Below are 19,184 nucleotides of genomic sequence, written 5' to 3'. Positions count from 1 at the left end.
TTTTTTTTTTTTAGTCATCAGTCTACTGACTGGTTTGATGCGGCCCGCCACGAATTCCTTTCCTGTGCTAACCTCTTCATCTCAGAGTAGCACTTGCAGCCTACGTCCTCAATTATTTGCTTGACGTATTCCAATCTCTGTCTTCCTCTACAGTTTTTGCCCTCTACAGCTCCCTCTAGTACCATGGAAGTCATTCCCTCATGTCTTAGCAGATGCCCTATCATCCTGTCCCTTCTCGTTATCAGTGTTTTCCACATATTCCTTTCCTCTCCGATTCTGCGTAGAACCTCCTCATTCCTTATCAGTCCACCTAATTTTCGACATTCGTCTATAGCACCACATCTCAAATGCTTCGATTCTCTTCTGTTCCGGTTTTCCCACAGTCCATGTTTCACTACCATACAATGCTGTACTCCAGACGTACATCCTCAGAAATTTATTCCTCAAATTAAGGCCGGTATTTGATATTAGTAGACTTCTCTTGGCCAGAAATGCCTTTTTTGCCATAGCGAGTCTTCTTTTGATGTCCTCCTTGCTCCGTCCGTCATTGGTTATTTTACTGCCTAAGTAGCAGAATTCCTTAACTTCATTGACTTCGTGACCATCAATCCTGATGTTAAGTTTCTCGCTGTTCTCATTTCTACTACTTCTCATTACCTTCGTCTTTCTCCGGTTTACTCTCAAACCATACTGTGTACCCATTAGACTGTTCATTCCATTCAGCAGATCATTTAATTCTTCTTCACTTTCACTCAGGATAGCAATGTCATCAGCGAATCGTATCATTGATATCCTTTCACCTTGTATTTTAATTCCACTCCTGAACCTTTCTTTTATTTCCATCATTGCTTCCTCGATGTACAGATTGAAGAGTAGGGGCGAAAGGCTACAGCCTTGTCTTACACCCTTCTTAACACGAGCACTTCGTTCTTGATCGTCCACTCTTATTGTTCCCTCTTGGTTGTTGTACACATTGTATATGACCCGTCTCTCCCTATAGCTTACCCCTACTTTTTTCAGAATCTCGAACAGCTTGCACCATTTTATATTGTCGAACGCTTTTTCCAGGTCGACAAATCCTATGAACGTGTCTTGATTTTTCTTTAGCCTTGCTTCCATTATTAGCCGTAACGTCAGAATTGCCTCTCTCGTCCCTTTACTTTTCCTAAAGCCAAACTGATCGTTACCTAGCGCATTCTCAATTTTCTTTTCCATTCTTCTGTATATTATTCTTGTAAGCAGCTTCGATGCATGAGCTGTTAAGCTGATTGTACGATAATTCTCGCACTTGTCAGCTCTTGCCGTCTTCGGAATTGTGTGGATGATGCTTTTCCGAAAGTCAGATGGTATGTCGCCAGACTCATATATTCTACACACCAACGTGAATAGTCGTTTTGTTGCCACTTCCCCCAATGATTTTAGAAATTCTGATGGAATGTTATCTATCCCTTCTGCCTTATTTGACTTTAGTCCTCCAAAGCTCTTTTAAATTCTGGATCCCTATCTCTTCTAAATCGACTCCTGTTTCTTCTTCTATCACATCAAACAAATCTTCACCCTCATAGAGGCTTTCAATGTATTCTTTCCACCTATCTGATCTCTCCTCTGCATTTAACAGTGGAATTCGCGTTGCACTCCTAATGTTACCACCGTTGCTTTTTTTAATGTCACCAAAGGTTGTTTTGACTTTCCTGTATGCTGATTCTGTCCTTCCGACCATCATATCTTTTTTGATGTCTTCACATTTTCCCTGCAGCCATTTCGTCTTAGCTTCCCTGCACTTTCTATTTATTTCATTCCTCAGCGACTTGTATTTCTGTATTCCTGATTTTCCCGGAACATGTTTGTACTTCCTCTTTTCATCAATCAACTGAAGTATTTCATCTGTTACCCATTGTTTCTTCTTTGTACCTATGTTTTCCTTCGCAACTTCTGTGATGGCCCTTTTTAGAGATGTCCATTCCTCTTCAACTGTACTGCCTACTGCGCTATTCCTTATTGCTGTATCTATAGCGTTAGAGAACTTCAAACGTATCTCGTCATTCCTTAGTACTTCCGTATCCCACTTCTTTGCGTATTGATTCTTCCCGACTAATGTCTTGAACTTCAACCTACACTTCATCACTACTATATTGTGATCTGAGTCTATATCTGCTCCTGGGTACGCCTTACAGTCCAGTATCTGATTTCGGAATCTCTGTCTGACCATGATGTAATCTAATTGAAATCTTACCATATCTCCCGGCCTTTTCCAAGTATACCTCCTCCTCTTGTGATTCTTGAACAGGGTATTCGCTATTACTAGCTGACACTTGTTACCGAACTCAATTAGTCTTTCTCCTCTTTCATTCCTTGTTCCAAGCTCATATTCTCCTGTAACCTTTTCTTCTACTCCTTCCCCTACAACTGCATTCCAGTCGCCCATGACTATTAGATTTTCGTCCCCCTTTACATACTGCATTACCCTTTCAATATCCTCATACACTTTCTCTATCTGTTCATCTTCAGCTTGCGACGTCGGCATGTATACCTGAACTATCGTTGTCGGTGTTGGTCTGCTGTCGATTTTGATTAGAACAACCCGGTCACTGAACTGTTCACAGAAACACACCCTCTGCCCTACCTTCCTATTCATAACGAATCCTACACCTGTTATACCATTTTCTGCTGCTGTTGATATTACCCGATACTCATCTGACCAGAAATCCTTGTCTTCCTTCCACTTCACTGACCCCTACTATATCTAGATTGAGCCTTTGCATTTCCCTTTTCAGATTTTCAAGTTTCCCTACCACGTTCAAGCTTCTGACATTCCACGCCCCGACTCGTAGAACGTTATCCTTTCGTTGATTATTCAATCTTTTTCTCATGGTAACCTCCCCCTTGGCAGTCCCCTCCCGGAGATCCGAATGGGGGACTATTCCGGAATCTTTTGCCAATGGAGAGATCATCATGACACTTCTTCAAATACAGGCCACATGTCCTGTGGATACACGTTACGTGTCTTTAATGCAGTGGTTTCCATTGCCTTCTGCATCCTCATGTAGTTGATCATTGCTGATTCTTCCGCCTTTAGGGTCAATTTCCCACCCCTAGGACAAGAGAGTGCCCTGAACTTCTATCCGCTCCTCCGCCCTCTTTGACAAGGCCGTTGGCAGAATGAGGCTGACTTCTTATGCCGGAAGTCTTCGGCCGCCAATGCTGATTATTTATCAAAATTTAGGCAGTGGCGGGGATCGAACCCGGGACCAAAGACGTTTTGATTATGAATCAAAGACGCTACACCTAGACCACGGGTACTGGGACTACGACTCGATAATAAATTCAGTTGGGAAGGGCATACCACAGAACTGATGAAGCGCCTAAACATGTCTGTATTTGCAGTGAGAATAATGTCAGATGTAGGACACATTAATATAGAAAAGTTTACATATTTTCATTCTATTATTTCATAAGGTATCATATCCTGTGGTAACTCATCAAACGGAACATAAGTTTTTCGCATGTAAAAGCGTGTAATAAAAATCGTTTGTGGTATAAATTCAAGAACATCATGTAGGAACCTGTTCGAGGAACTTTGTTTTCTAACTACTGCTTCGTAGTATATTTATTCCTTAATAAAAGTTGTTGCAAGTATTTCCAACCAATAACCCAATACATAATATCAGTACTCGAAATAGGAACAGCAATCTACATAAAGACCTAAATTCACTTACCTTGGTCCAAAAGGGGTCAAATATTGAGAAACACGCATTTGCAATAAACTGCCAGCAAGTCAGCAACCATTAAAAACTTGGTTTCACATAAAGCACGGTTTGCAGAGTGTTTGAAAGATTCCACCCGTCTGCTATGACCCAGGACGTCATCAATATGCCGGAAAAGGCTATTTTAAGTGTGTCTATGACGTCACTACATACACATGGCAACAAACACGAAGATACATATAAATAATACAATAACATCTCCCACCAAAAATTCAATCAAACCAACGGGACAACCACGGGAAGTCAAGGGTTTTAGGGTGAGGACAAGCTAGTAAAAAAATCACACCGTGATGCCAAAACACAAAATGAAGAACAAAAAGAAAAGAAATACGGCATTCCGCTACACCAACAAAATCTGCAGGAATCGAACACTTCCCTTGAACAATATAGGTCAACCATAGGTGACCATACCAAAACAGCAATACCCACATCTAAAAGTACGAAAACTGGAATCGGACATTTCGCTTGACCTACATGGGTCAACCTCAGATGACCAAACATCAACACCTACAACTATGAAAACGGGAATCGGTCATTTCCGGTGACCTATATAGGTCCACCACAACTACTGATGCCGGCCGGTGTGGCCGAGCGGTTCTAGGCGCTACAGTCTGGAACCGCGCGACCGCTACGGTCGCAGGTTCGAATCCTGCCTCGGGCATGGATGTGTGTGATGTCCTTATGTTAGTTAGGTTTAAGTAGTTCTAAGTTATAGGGGACTGAAGACCTCAGAAGTTAAGTCCCATAGTGCTCAGAACCATTTGAACCAATTTTTGAACAACCACTGATGCCAAAAAACCAACACCTACAACTGCGAAAAATAAAACCAAAACCACAACCTCAAAAATCCACATATCATACATCCCCACATGTATTAAAATGCAATCAATACTCCATAAATACACAAAACATCACAACTAGAAAAAAAAAAGTTACCGCCAGCAAATTCCGGCACTGCAAACTAGATCGGCCAGCCCAACGACCCCACCCCCCCCCCCCCACACACACACACACACATACACACACTAAACGTCTTACCAGACCACAAATAACAAACCAATAACACTTAACGAAAACGCCAAACACATAAACAAAAAACACTTGACAATTCATTGAAAGAACTTCCAAATCTTACGTTTGGAATTACAATTACTGCCACCAAAAAAACACACACACAACCAACTCATAAACACCGTGCCGTAATGACATTCCCACACCACAACACCTTTACGTCATAGCAGACGGCTGGAATGGGACGCTTCCATTGACCCCTCCTTCTACTCTGTAAATGAATATCTTAACAGAGACTGTTAGACCAGCGTAAGTAAAAATTCTGCTACATTTCAGTTGTGACAGCACTTGGTCGCAACAGTCAAGATCGGATATTCTGTGTATGATAAATTTATTAAAAGTGCATAAGTGTGTTTTATTCTGACAGTGTATCAATTCTGTAAATATTAGCAGTTACTGTAATATGTACACATATTTTGACAATCTCCTGAAAATGATAAGGATAATACGTACGAGGGCAGTTCAATAAGTAATGCAACACATTTTTTTTATGAAACAGGGGTTGTTTTATTCAGCATTGAAATACACCAGGTTATTCCCCAATCTTTTAGCTACATAACACTATTTTTCAACGTAATCTCCATTCAATGCTACGGCCTTACGCCACCTTGAAATGAGGGCCTGTATAAATGGGCCAAACATATGGAAATCCGACGGTGCGAGATCGGGGCTGTAGGGTGCATGAGGAAGAACAGTCCACTGAAGTTTTGTGAGCTCCTCTCGAGTGCGAAGACTTGTGTAAGGTCTTGCGTTGTCATGAAGAAGGAGAAGTTCATTCAGGTTTTTGTGCCTACGAACATGCTGAAGTCGTTTCTTCAATTTCTGAAGAGTAGCACAATACACTTCAGAGTTGATCGTTTGACCATGGGGAAGGACATCGAACAGAATAACCCCTTCAGCGTCCCAGAAGACTGTAACCATGACTTTACCGGCTGAGGGTATGGCTTTAAACTTTTTCTCGGTAGGGGAGTGGGTGTGGCGCCACTCCATTGATTGCCGTTTTGTTTCAGGTTCGAAGTGATGAACCCATGTTTCATCGCCTGTAACAATCTTTGACAAGAAATTGTCACCCTCAGCCACATGACGAGCAAGCAATTCCGCACAGATGGTTCTCCTTTGCTCTTTATGGTGTTCGGTTAGACAACGAGGGACCCAGCGGGAACAAACCTTTGAATATCCCAACTGGTGAACAATTGTGACAGCACTACCAACAGAGATGTCAAGTTGAGCACTGAGTTGTTTGATGGTAATCCGTCGATCATCTCGAACGAGTGTGTTCGCACGCTCCGCCATTGCAGGAGTCACAGCTGTGCACGGCCGGCCCGCACGCGGGAGATCAGACAGTCTTGCTTGACCTTGCGGCGATGATGACACACGCTTTGCCCAACGACTCACCGTGCTTTTGTCCACTGCCAAATCACCGTAGACATTCTGCAAGCGCCTATGAATATCTGAGATGCCCTGGTTTTCCGCCAAAAGAAACTCGATCACTGCCCGTTGTTTGCAACGCACATCCGTTACAGACGCCATTTTAACAGCTCCGTACAGCGCTGCCACCTGTCGGAAGTCAATGAAACTATACGAGACGAAGCGGGAATGTTTGAAAATATTCCACAAGAAATTTCCGGTTTTTTCAACCAAAATTGGCCGAGAAAAAAAATGTGTTGCATTACTTATTGAACTGCCCTCGTATTATATTCAAATGTATTATGTTATACTTTCTGACATGTTATCTGTCATTCGCAATGGCCAGTGGCTATTTCCGAAGCAGTATGAAAATATTTGCTCTCTTCAGTAACTATCGTCTCTGGAAATATCACCAGGGCCTACTGCTGGAGTCACTAAGTCAGGAACACAGACAAACAGTTATTCTGTTACCAACTTCCAGGTTACCTGTAGTGGTAGCCCGATAACTGCCAGAGAACGAGAACTGCGAGCCAATAATGATAAGTGCCAGAGGAAAATATTTTTTTTTTTCTTTATTGAATTTCGATTCCCCCCGAAGGGGACGGGCTGGCAGCAGCTTAGTGCGCCGCTCTTCAGCCTACAGACTTTGTTTTAAAAAGGTGAAGATAATATATAATAAAAAACAGGCGATAAAATCGAAGACTTAAAGGGTAACATGGCGAAAAAATCGTGGAACTTAAAACAGAACAAAGGGATGATGGTGCTAATAAAAATACATACAAAGCAGACAGGTAAAATAATAGACAGACAATTAAAAAAAACACGGCAACAGTCTGGTTTCTGTTCGCAAAGGACATAAAAGTCACACCCAGCGACAACATGGTTTCTGTTCGCAACACGGGAAAAGATGAAACAACACTGAACATTCACTGGAACACTGCGCTAAAATATGACGTACCACAACCGAGAGCACATGGGGGGAAACTAGACAGATGAGGGGAAGATAAAAAAGGGGGGAAGGTGAGGAAAAGCGAAGGGGGGAGGGGGGAAAGGAGCAAATGGAGGATGAGGACCCATAAGAGGGGTGGGGAGTACTGGGCAGACGCGGCAGGGAGTGGGGAAGGCAGAGGACGGGAAAATACAAAGGGGGGAGGGAGGGGGGAGAAGGGAGGTAGGGAGAGGTTAGGTGGGGAGAAACAGAAACACAGGAAGGGGGGAAGAGGGAGTCCAGGGAAAGGACAGAGGAAAGGAGGGGGATGAGGATCAGAGTTGATAGGAGGGATAAATGGAGGGAGAGAGGGCATCATCATTGAGGGGGAGTTGATGGAAGCCACCTTGGGAAAGGAGATGTAGGGTGTAGAGATGGAGGGGACACATCGGTGAAGACGTGGCAGGAGGCGGGGATGGGAGAGGAGAGGAGCAACCAGGGGGTGATGGGGATCAAGGCGGTGGGAGGTGTAGAGGATGCGGATATGTTCGAGGAATAGGAGCAGATGGGGGAAAGGAATGAGGCCGTAGAGGATCCGCGTGGGGGACGGGAGTCGTATACGGAAGGCGAGGCGGAGTGCATGACACTCAAGGATCTAGGGACTTATAGAATTTGGGGGGAGGGGGGGGGCAGATATCCAGGTGGGACTGGTATAACAGAGGATGGGACGGATTAAGGATTTGTAGGTGTGGAGGATGGTAGAGGGGTGCAACCCCCATGTCCAACCAGAGAGGAGTTTGAGGAGTCAGAGGTGGTTGTTGGCTTTGGATTGGATGGAGCGGAGATGAGGGATCCTGGTGCGGTGGCGGTCAATGGTGAGTCCAAGGTAGGTGAGGGTAGGGGTGAGGCGGACAGGACGGGCGCAGATGGTAAGGGAGAAATCCAGGAGCCGGAAGGAGCGAGTGGTACGACCTACGATGATTGCCTGGGTCTCGGAAGGATTGATTTTCGGAAGCCACTGGTTACACCGTGCAGCAAAAAGGTCAAGGTGATTCTGGAGAAGGCGTTGGGACCGTTGGAGGGTAGGAGCGAGGGCAAGGAATGCGGTGTCATCGGCATATTGCAAGAGGTGTACTGGAGGGGGGGTTGGGGCATATCTGCCGTGTATAGGAGGTAAAGGAGAGGGGAGATGACAGAGCCCTGGGGCACACCTGCAGAGGGGTAGAAGGTGTGGGAATTGGCGTTACGGATGGTAACATAGGAGGGGTGGCGGGAGAGGAAGGAGGCCATCAGACAGATGTAGTTGACAGGAAGGGCATAGGTTTGGAGTTTAAACAGGAGACCGGGATGCCAGACACGGTCGTAGGCCTTTTCGAGGTCGAGGGAGACAAAAATGGCGGAGCGACGGTAGTGAAGCTGGAGGGAGAGGAGATGAGTGAGGCGGAGGAGTCGGTCATCGGCAGAGAAGGAAGGTCGAAAGCCACATTGGGTGTTGGGGAGGAGGTGGTTTTGGTGGAGGTGGTGATGGATGCGCTGGGAAAGGATGGATTCCAAGAGCTTGCTGAACACCGATGTGAGACAGATGGGACGATAGGAAGAGGTATCAGATGGAGGCTTGTGGGGTTTGGAGAACATCAGGGTACGGAAGGTTTTCCACAGGTCGGGATAGAAGCCAGTGGCAAGGATGACATTGTAGAGGGTGGCAAGGATTGAAAGGAACGAGGGAGGGCAGTGTTTGAGGTGGCGGTAGGTAACGCAGTCGTGGCCGGGAGCAGTGTTGCGTTTAGTACGGGGTGTGAGGCTGATGTCCTGGGTAGTGATGGGAGTGTTAAGTGCAGATGGTGGGGTGTGGCCCAAGTACTGGAAGCTAGGAGCAAGGGGAGGAACAGAGGTATTCGTACAGTAGACTTGGCCACTGTTTCTATGTTTCGATAGAGTGTATCGACACGTGAACTGTTTCAGTGTTTCGGAACGGCTGTGGTTCACTGTTTCGAAACAGTGGTGTTTCATTCCGCCCCTGTCTCGGATAACCGCACCAGATTCGATCTCGAGCCAGACACAGAAACTGTATTGTTGTTTCAAAATAAGGCTGTTTCAGTCCACCTGTGCTTGGAACGGACTAATTGTATCGAAACAGTGATGTTTCATTCCGCTCTGTGTCGGATGAGATTCGGGCTCGGCACAGGTACTGAAATACGACATACCACTTCATAAAACACTTTCAAGAGTGTCGAAATCTTTTTGGCAAGCAATAGCATGTAGCGTAAGATATCCTAAGATAAAGCTTAGTTTCTAGCTGACTGTCCTATTCCGAAATGGCGTAACATCTGCTTTATAAGCACTAACCAAACAATAAAACAACGCATACTATTCACATTCAAAATAATAAATATGTGAAAATCATTCAGTTAAATTACACTTTCTTTTATAACATACGCTTCTCTGTTCATGTACGGTAATCATATTAAGAAACGCAAGTAAGCCTACAACATTTTGAATAATAAAGGCGTAGAGTGACAGTTATTAGACATATACATAAATTTGATGTAGGTATAATTGCCAGCAATCTGTTCGACATATCACTGATAGTGTAATGGTGAACGGGAAGGGCTGGGAAGCATGGTGAATTTATAGTAACGGTTCGAAACATCTTGAAAGAGAAAATTTTTTTTCTGTTATATTTTGTTATTTATTCGAATTATTTGGCGTTATTTGTGAGTCTATAGTCACTGTGCCTATTATCCACAATGATTCCCTTTGTGTGCGTGGAAATTAGCAGGATGGGTATATTACCCATACTAACGGAATGGGGGAATCCCACTAGCATATCCGTTGTTTCTACAGTTTGCTTCCATCTCCAGATCCGTTCGTGGTGGTTCTTCTGTCTTCAGCTATGGCTGTCCTCAGCCAATTGAAAAGTATGAAAGTCGTACGACACGAAAGCAGCGCATTTGCTGCAGGAAATACGAAACTGCCAAGACGCCTAAGTGATAGTTTCATACTTCCTGCGATATGATTAGCGCTCTCGCACCTCATTTGTGCTTATATGGACATACTTATACAGTAGACATTCAAGATGATAAACTGCCTGACTCATGTAGTACTGTCACCGTCAGAGGGTGGTATGGGACTGCAAGTCCCACCGCCACACCTCCAAAGTGAATTGTTACTGCCTCACCAACACAGTTAGACCGCAGTAGACCGGTGATTATGTATTGTATCATATCACAAAAAACAAAAAAAAATTTTTAAATGTATAGGTTTATTAGTTTACAAAATACAAACAGTTTCACTGTTTCGAAACATCGTATCGAAACATTACATTGTACTGTTTCATTTGTTTCGAAACAGTTACGTGTTTCAGTTTGTCCATCTCTATCGTACAGTCCACTACGTCAGGGAAGAGGGAATAATCAAAGTGGGGATCGTCTGGGAGGTGAGAGGCAGAGTGGTTGGCCTTACTGAGGTTGTCAGGAAAGGGACGGTCACCAAGGAGGAAAGGGTACTGGGGGGGGGGGGGGGTTCCTAGTGGGGGGGGGGGGGGGGGTTCCCAGTAAGGAGAGGAAAATACCGATCTCTGACAGCTATTTCCATAGTCGCTCGAATTCCTTATGGTAACTCTCTTTATACTACCAGTCCAAGCTAAATTGACATATAAGGCGGTGCCTCAAGGGAACGACCATACTTGTTAATGCCTGTACTCCAGCTCCTATCAACCACCGCTCGGACATTAACTTTATTTGATGGTTTGTGCTAACAGTAACGAAGGCGCACGGTATAGTACACACTTCTTATCAACAGATGGCGTGCAATCTCACAGTTATTCCCATGGCCTATAGAACGCCTTCCAAATGGTCTGCCCCTCTCCGTTCGTTGCCAGATCTCCGATGAGTTGACGCGAAAGCGTAGTACGATCTTCGGTCAAAAGATGGCACTGTTGACACTAGAAAGTTATTGAAATAACTGCCAGTATCAGAGGAACGGTTATCGCAGTAACCGTTACTTCTCAGTAACCGGTTATTTCTATCAGTTACGTTATTTTTTGCCGCCTCTATTTTGTAGTTTCACCCGTTCTAATGCTAGATGGCTGTCACGCTAGATCACTACCATTCGCGGCGGATCGTCGTGTAATACCCCCTTTAATACTGAAATTCTACAACAACAAGCCAAGAACAGTTCCCTGCGATCATTCATCACGCTAATTTTCTATTTAACAGTAAGTTCTTCTCAGCAGTCACCGGCAAACGTTTATAATGGCCAGCTGCATCGTAGTTATTAACTTTGCCACACACCGTGATTCAGCAGTCGGCTGGGCGTTGCAAACTCGCTGACTTGACAGGACACAGCTTTTCTCGACCATCAGGTGTCACATATCTACGAGATCTTAACAAAAAAATTATAAGAAAACTATATAAACAGTCTCTTCATTTTTCTAGCACATAAAAATCAAATACCTGTTCAAATGTGTGTGAAATCTTATGGGACTTAACTGCTAAGGTCATTAGTCCCTAAGCTTACACACTACTTAACCTAAAGTATCCTAAGGACAAACACACACACCCATCCCCGAGGGAGGACTCGAACCTCCGCCGGGACCAGCCGCACAGCCCATGACTGCAGCGCCTGAGACCGCTCGGCTAACCCCGCGCGGCACATAAAAATCGATCACAAGTTGACGCGATGCAGATCAGTGATGCACTTTTTTTCGGGCTGAAGGAGATTTGACGCATTGCAGCGTGCAGTATTCTGCTGCATCTATTTTCAATAAGCTAACGCAAGAATTAAAAAATCTTAGCAGTAATCCACTCGCTATCAAATCTAAACTGAATAGTTTCCTCATCGATCATTCTTTCTATTCTGCCGAGGAGTTCCTTGAAAATTAAGCTAATTCCTGAGTTACATTGTTGCTGCGTTTATATATAAACTTATAGATTTTTTTTAGTATTTATAAACATTTTATTTTATATATTATTACTTTTCTGTCATCATTTCATTTGCTGGCACACTCCATGACCTTGGAGATTTTCTGCTCAGTTTTGTCCAACAGAACTAGACGTGTAAATAAATAAATAAATAAAACTGTCTCCTGTCAACAGGACCGTTGCCATCACTTCATATGCATCTTTATTTACAACATCGTTTCGAATGCTGCTATTGTCAAAGCTACAGGGCGTGTCCCCCTCCCCCGGCCCTTAAAAAAAAAAAAGACGAGTAAACATGGGTTCTAATATGCATATCGTAAGTGGTATGGTCACTTGTTTATCTTCGCTAGTGTAAAACACATTTCTTCTGCTGAACAAGTGATCGTAGCTCGTAAAATATGCATTTTAAAGCCCTTGTTTACTAGTCATTTTTTTCCTTGTTTTGGTCTGTACTACTTTCTCTCAAATAATGGAAAGCAAAGTCCTTGCAGTAGCAGATATCTACAGTATCTCATAGTACCGAAGATGAGTAAGTGCTCGAAGCTCTTAAGGTACAACTTTTAGAACCCATGTTTACTGGACTTTGTTTTTACTGTTTTGGTGTAAGGATCCTGTCCCTGAAACGGGACTCTCTGTATTATTAAGATTCTTCTTGTTCTTTAATTTTCAAAACAAAAAGTTCAAATGTGTGAGAAATCTTATGGGACTTAACTGCTAAGGTCTTCAGTCCCTAAGCTTACACACTACTTAACCTAAATGATCCTAAGGACAAACACACAAAACAGTACAAGGAAAAATAACCCTGGTGGCCGCATATCTTAGCCCCAGAGCAGTATTTGAAGAAAATGACTTGCTACAAATACTTGATAACAACAACCGAATCTTACTTGCCGGCGACCTAAATGCAAAAAAAACGACGTGGAATGCCCAACGGAACAATGCACGCGGAAACACATTATATAATCTACAAGGACGACTGAGTGATGCAATTTCCGCTCCTGAAGATATTACCCACAATCCATTCAACCACCGTCACCAACCGGACGTCCTCGACATATGCATAACCAAGAACCTCGATCCCGACCTGCATCTCCGAACCTTTCAAGATCTCACCTCCGAACATTAAACTGTAATTGGCCATATCCGTAACGCAATAGAACCGCCTCACCCACGACAAAAAACCACAATCAGCTGGGAGCAATACCAGAGATGGCTAAACAATAACATTCGCCCCACACTAGACCTAACAACTATTCAAAAAATAGAAGAAGCCATCGGCACTCTAACGGACAAAATTAAAACGGCCTACAAGAAAGCATCTACAACAACCATATTTCCTGAAACAAACGTTCACACTCTGCCACCGCTTATACAAGATCTCAAGTACCTCAAAAACGCAGCTAGACGCCGATGGCTCCAAACACGAAACCCAGAAGACAGAAGACAATTAAACTGACTTCCCTGCAACTTCGAAACAAAGACGACTGGAAACTCATTAAAAACCTCCGACGCACAGAAAAACATAAACCGGCCTTGCTGCACAACAACAACCTCATCTTCGACGCTTTCAGCCAGGCGGAACTGTTTGCAGCTACCTACGAACAACAAAATACAATTGAACCTCAAGAAAACCAACAGCAAGACATATTCCAATATCAACAACACGTGACAGCTACAGCCCAGAATATACGTCAGACACCACCTCGCGACCTACCAGAACTAACCACTCCTGCGGAAATAAAAACATGTACCTGAAACAACCACATAACTTTAGGCCAATTAGCCTAGTTACAACCATGTCAAAGCTCCTGGAACGCATCCTGCTCCCAAGAATTCGACAACCATTACTTGACGGCAACATCATCCGACAAGAACAGTTCGCCTTCCAAGAGACACTGCCAGCAGAACTCCAGGTACTCCGTATTACAGAATATACAGGGTGATTCAAAAAGAATACCACAACTTAAGGAATTTAAAACTCTGCAACGACAAAAGGCAGAGCTAAGCACTATCTGTCGGCGAATTAAGGGAGCTATAAAGTTTCATTTAGTTGTACATTTGTTCGCTTGAGGCGCTGTTGACTAGGCGTCAGCGTCAGTTGATGCTAAGATGGCGACCGCCCAACAGAAAGCTTTTTGTTATTGAGTACAGCAGAAGTGAATCGACGACAGTTGTTCAGCGTGGGGCACTGAGAATCCGCGGGAAACAACTCAGTATGAACGTGACTCGCCTAAGGTGAACGTTTTCTGTGCCATTTCAGCCAATAAAGTTTTTGGTCCCTTTTTCTTCGAAGGTGCTACTGTAACTGGACTACAGTATCTGGAGATGTTAGAGAATTGGCTGTTCCCTCAGGTCGAACAAGAAGCACAACAATTCATATTTCAGCAGGATGAAGCGCCACCACATTGGCACTTATCTGTCCGTAACTACCTGAACGTCAACTACCCGAGGCGATGGATCGGCCGCCAGGCAGCCCGTGACAGAGCACTTCATCACTGGCCTCCAAGAAGCCCTGATCTTACCCCCTGCGATTTTTTCTTATGGGGCTATGTTAAGGATATGGTGTTTCGGCCACCTCTCCCAGCCACCATTGATGATTTGAAACGAGAAATAACAGCAGCTATGCAAACTGTTACGCCTGATATGCTACAGAGAGTGTGGAACGAGTTGGAGTATCGGGTTGATATTGCTCGTGTGTCTGGAGGGGGCCATATTGAACATCTCTGAACTTGTTTTTGAGTGAAAAAAAAACCTTTTTAAATACTCTTTGTAATGATGTACAACAGAAGGTTATATCATGTTTCTTTCATTAAATACACATTTTTAAAGTTGTGGTATTCTTTTTGAATCACCCTGTATTACTCATAACATGAATCTCTCCAAATATACAGCTGCAGTTTTTTCTAGACGTGGAGAAAGCGTACGATAAAGTATGCAAGGACAACCTTGTCACGAAACTACGAGACCAGACAGACATACCTGACTGCTATATCAGAGTTATTGACAGTTTTTTACATGACCGGAGACGCTTCGTACAGATAGATGGCAAACGATCAGCACACAAAGTACTACAAGAAGGAATACCACAAGGTTCGGTACTTTCGCCAACCCTTTTTACCGCGTATGTAAACGACATTCCGACAACAGAAACCTCGAAAATTGCGCACTTCACAGACGATACAGCACTTCTGGTAACGCACAGACGACTATCAACAACGATAAATAGACTACAAAAACAAGTACACAGAAAAATGGGCAAAACTCAACAAGATAAAAATAAACCCAGAGAAACTTCCATGGACCACATCAGTATAGTACCTTGGCATAACAATAGACAATAAAATACTATTCAAGTAACACATAGAACAAAAACGACAATGCATATCAAGAACCATCCACTCAATATACCCTCTTCTGGCCAGCAAAGAAATGTACCAAAGAACAAAACGAAACATCTATAAAGCAATAGTCCAACGAATGATGCTCTACGGCTGCTTGTCGTGGGGCATAACCAGTAAAACCAACAGAAAACCACTTCAAACCTTACAAAACAGATGCTTCAAGCTCGTCCTTAACGCCCCATGGTGGACCAGTACTAATCAAATACACGAAGAACTAAACATGCCGACAGTGGACAACCAAATCAACACCTCTGCAAGAAGACTCTTCGAAAAAATAGAACGGCTCAGAATTACTAGACAGCAACTACAAGAATTGGCAACAGAAGAACCAGCCCATTGGCACAAAATTCGTGTTCTGCTATCCATATTACAGTACAATTAAGAACCAAGAAGCAACTCAAAAACTGGAAAGATCACAACAAACAACAACGAAGCAACAACAATAATATATAAAAATACCAAGACTGTGGGCCTCAAGGACCAAAAAACCGCGCCCAACGGCTCTCAAATGAATACAAGGTGCCCCATTTTTTCAAATAAATAGTGTCCCCAATAAGTGACCCTACCACGCACACTTGAGGGACCAACCTCCTCCGGAGGTAGAGCCCTAGCCATCGCACAACAGACACACACACACACACACACACACACACACACACACACACACACACACACACAAAACCCATGCCGGAGGGAGGACTCGAACCTCTGCCGGGACCAGCCGCACAGTCCATGACTGCAGCGCCCTAGACCGCTCGGCTAATCCCTCGCGGCTTTAATGTTCAGCCAAAGCATCACTGCCGGGAGGGGCAAGGGGACCTGCGCCCCTCCCCCCCCCCCCTACCCACCAAGTTTATTTTTTTTATGCGATTTCAATATTTTGCGTCTTAGTTGACAAGTAATGATACAATTGAGAAAGTATATGCAAGTTTCACTAATTACGCATACTAAAAGCTCTTGTGCAGTAATAGTTAATGGTTTGCAGTATTTACTGACGTCCCAGTAAACCAAATCCATTTCTATTATTCACTAAACGACATTATTCCAAGTTTTAAGGTGTCGTGTTCGCACGACTGTGAGTGTTGAAGGAGCGCAGTAGATACGAATCTGCTTGGTTTTGCTGTTGGAAGTTTGAAAGCAGCAAGCTGACGCCTAACAATCGAAGGTCGCGTGACAATCACTTACACTCAGGTATTGGTATAATAATTAATTTAGTCAGTGCATGCATCAAGAGGCATATTTCTATGAAGAGAGTTCACTAATTCACTAATATTGTCGTTCTTTTAAAAAAGGCAAAGGAATGATGATAAGTAAATATTTATTACAAAGTATATTCGAATATACTCAGTTTTACCATTTTAATGTACTAGATTACCTAGGTCATAGGAATTTGCTAACTGTTTACCATTTGGCCTATTGTGTTCTGTATATAATTATTTATCCTTCATTCTTCCCTAAAATATGGTTCACAATAAACTAGCAATTTTCCCGTCGCGGCTTCTTCCAATAAAAATCAGGCAGGATTTGGTTTGAAGAACTATTCAGTTTCAAATAGAATGAGATTTTCACTCTGCAGCGGAGTGTGCGCTGATATTAAACTTCCTGGCAGATTAAAACTGTGTGCCCGACCGAGACTCGAACTCGGGACCTTTGCCTTTCGCGGGCAAATGCTCTACCAACTGAGCTACCGAAGCACGACTCAGGCGCGCTACTCACAGCTTTACTTCTGCCAGTACCTCGTCTCCTACCTTCGAAACTTTACAGAAGCTCTCCTGCGAAGAGAGGTACTGGCAGAAGTAAAGCTGTGGGTACCGGGCGTGAGTCGTGCTTCGGTAGCTCAGTTGCTAGAGCACTTGCCCGCGAAAGGCAAAGGTCCCGAGTTCGAGTCTCGGTCGGGCACACAGTTTTAATCTGCCAGGAAGTTTTCAGTTCCAAATAGTTCCACGACTGTTTAGGAGAAAAGCGCAGGTGACTCCAGTATGTAAGAAGGGTAAAAGAACGGATCCGCAAAGTTACAGACCAATATCGCTAACTTCGGTTTGGTGCAGAATGCTCGGACATATTCTCAGTTCGAACATAATAAATTTTTTTAAGAATGAGAAGCTTGCGTCCACGAATCAGCATGCTTTCAGAAAGCATCGCTCGTGCGAAACTCAGCTTGCCGTTTTCTTTCGTGATATACTGTGAAATATGGATGAAGGGCAACAGGCATTCATATTTCTAGATTTCCAGAAAGCATCTGACACGCCACCCATTGCAGGCTCTTAACGAACGTACAGGCATATGCAATAGGTTCACAAATATGTGACTGGGTGGAAGACTTTATAAATAACAGAACCCAGTATATTGTCCTCTGTGGTGAGAGTTCGCCAGACACAGGGATATCGACAGGAGTGCCCCACGGAAGTGTGGCAGGACCGCTGTTGTTTTCCTTATACATACACTATGTGATCAAAAGTATGCGGACACCTGGCTGGAAAGGCCCACATCTCGTGGTCGTGCGGTAGCGTTCTCGCTTCCCACGCCCGGGTTCCCGGGTTCGATTCCCGGCGGGGTCAGGGATTTTCTCTGCCTCGTGATGGCTGGGTGTTGTGTCAGCCTTAGGTTAGTTAGGTTTAAGTAGTTCTAAGTTCTAGGGGACTGATGACCATAGATGTTAAGTCCCATAGTGCTCAGAGCCATTTGAACCATTTTTGAACCTGGCTGGAAATGACTTGCAAGTTCGTGGCGCCGGAAATGACTTGAAAGTTCGTGGCGCCCTCCATCGGTAATGCTGGATTTCAGTATGGTATTGGCCCACCCTTAGCCCTGATGACAGCTTCCACTCTCGCAGGCACACGTTCAACCAGGTGCTGGAAGGTTTCTTGGGGAATGACAGCCCATTCTTCACGGAGTGCTGCACTGAGGAGACCGCTCCAAAACATCCCAAAGATGTTCTATGGGATCCAGGTCAGGACTCTGTGCAGGCCAGTCCATTACAGGGATGTTATTGTCGTGTAACCACTCCGCCACAGGCCGTGCATTATGAACAGGTGCTCGATAATGTTGAAAGATGCAGTCGCTATCTCCGGATTCCTCTTCAACAGTGGGAAGCAGGAAGGTGCTTAAAACATCAATGTAGGCCTGTGCTGTAATAGTGCCACGCAAAATGCAAGCCCCCTCCATAAAAAACACGACCACACCATAACACGACCGCCTCCGAATTTTACTGCTGGTTCTACACACGCTGGTAGATGACGTTCAGCGGGCATTCGCCATACCTGCACCCTGCCATCGGATCGCCACATTGTGAAACATGATTCGTCACCCCACAACGTTTTTCCACTGTTCAATCGTCCAATGTTTACGGTCCTTACACCAAGCGACGCGTTGTTTGGCATTTACCGGCGTGATGTGTCGCTTATGAGCAGCCGCTCGACCGTGAAATCCGTGTTTCCTCACCTCCCGCCTAACTGTCATAGCACTTGCAGTGGATCCTGATGCAGTTTGGAATTCCTGTGTGATGGTCTGGATAGATGTGTGCCTATTACACATTATGACCCTCTTCAACTGTCGGTGGTCTCTTGTCACTCAACAGACGAGGTCGGCCTGTACGCTTTTGTGCTGTACGTGTCCCTTCACGTTTCCGCTTCACTATCACATCGGAAACAGTGGACCTAGGGATGCTTAGGAGTGTGGAAATCTCGCATAC

General features: G+C 44.3%; 1 protein-coding gene and 1 non-coding gene across 2 annotated transcripts in view; one reads left to right on the top strand and one right to left on the bottom strand.

The window, feature by feature from the left end:
- The window catches only part of LOC124720051 (high affinity cGMP-specific 3',5'-cyclic phosphodiesterase 9A), a gene marked incomplete at its 3' end in the record, with an annotated part of 606,367 nt that overhangs the window by 556,071 nt on the left and 31,112 nt on the right, over positions 1-19,184 (top strand). The window lies entirely within an intron of this gene.
- Trnas-cga lies at positions 17,114-17,188 on the bottom strand. The gene has a single exon. It is a non-coding gene; the product is annotated as a tRNA-Ser (tRNA).

The sequence above is a fragment of the Schistocerca piceifrons genome, chromosome 11, assembly GCF_021461385.2.
Source record: "Schistocerca piceifrons isolate TAMUIC-IGC-003096 chromosome 11, iqSchPice1.1, whole genome shotgun sequence".
Lineage (NCBI taxonomy): Eukaryota > Metazoa > Arthropoda > Insecta > Orthoptera > Acrididae > Schistocerca > Schistocerca piceifrons.
Note: the sequence above shows the minus strand (reverse complement) of the source record. Positions and strands in the feature narration are given on the sequence as shown.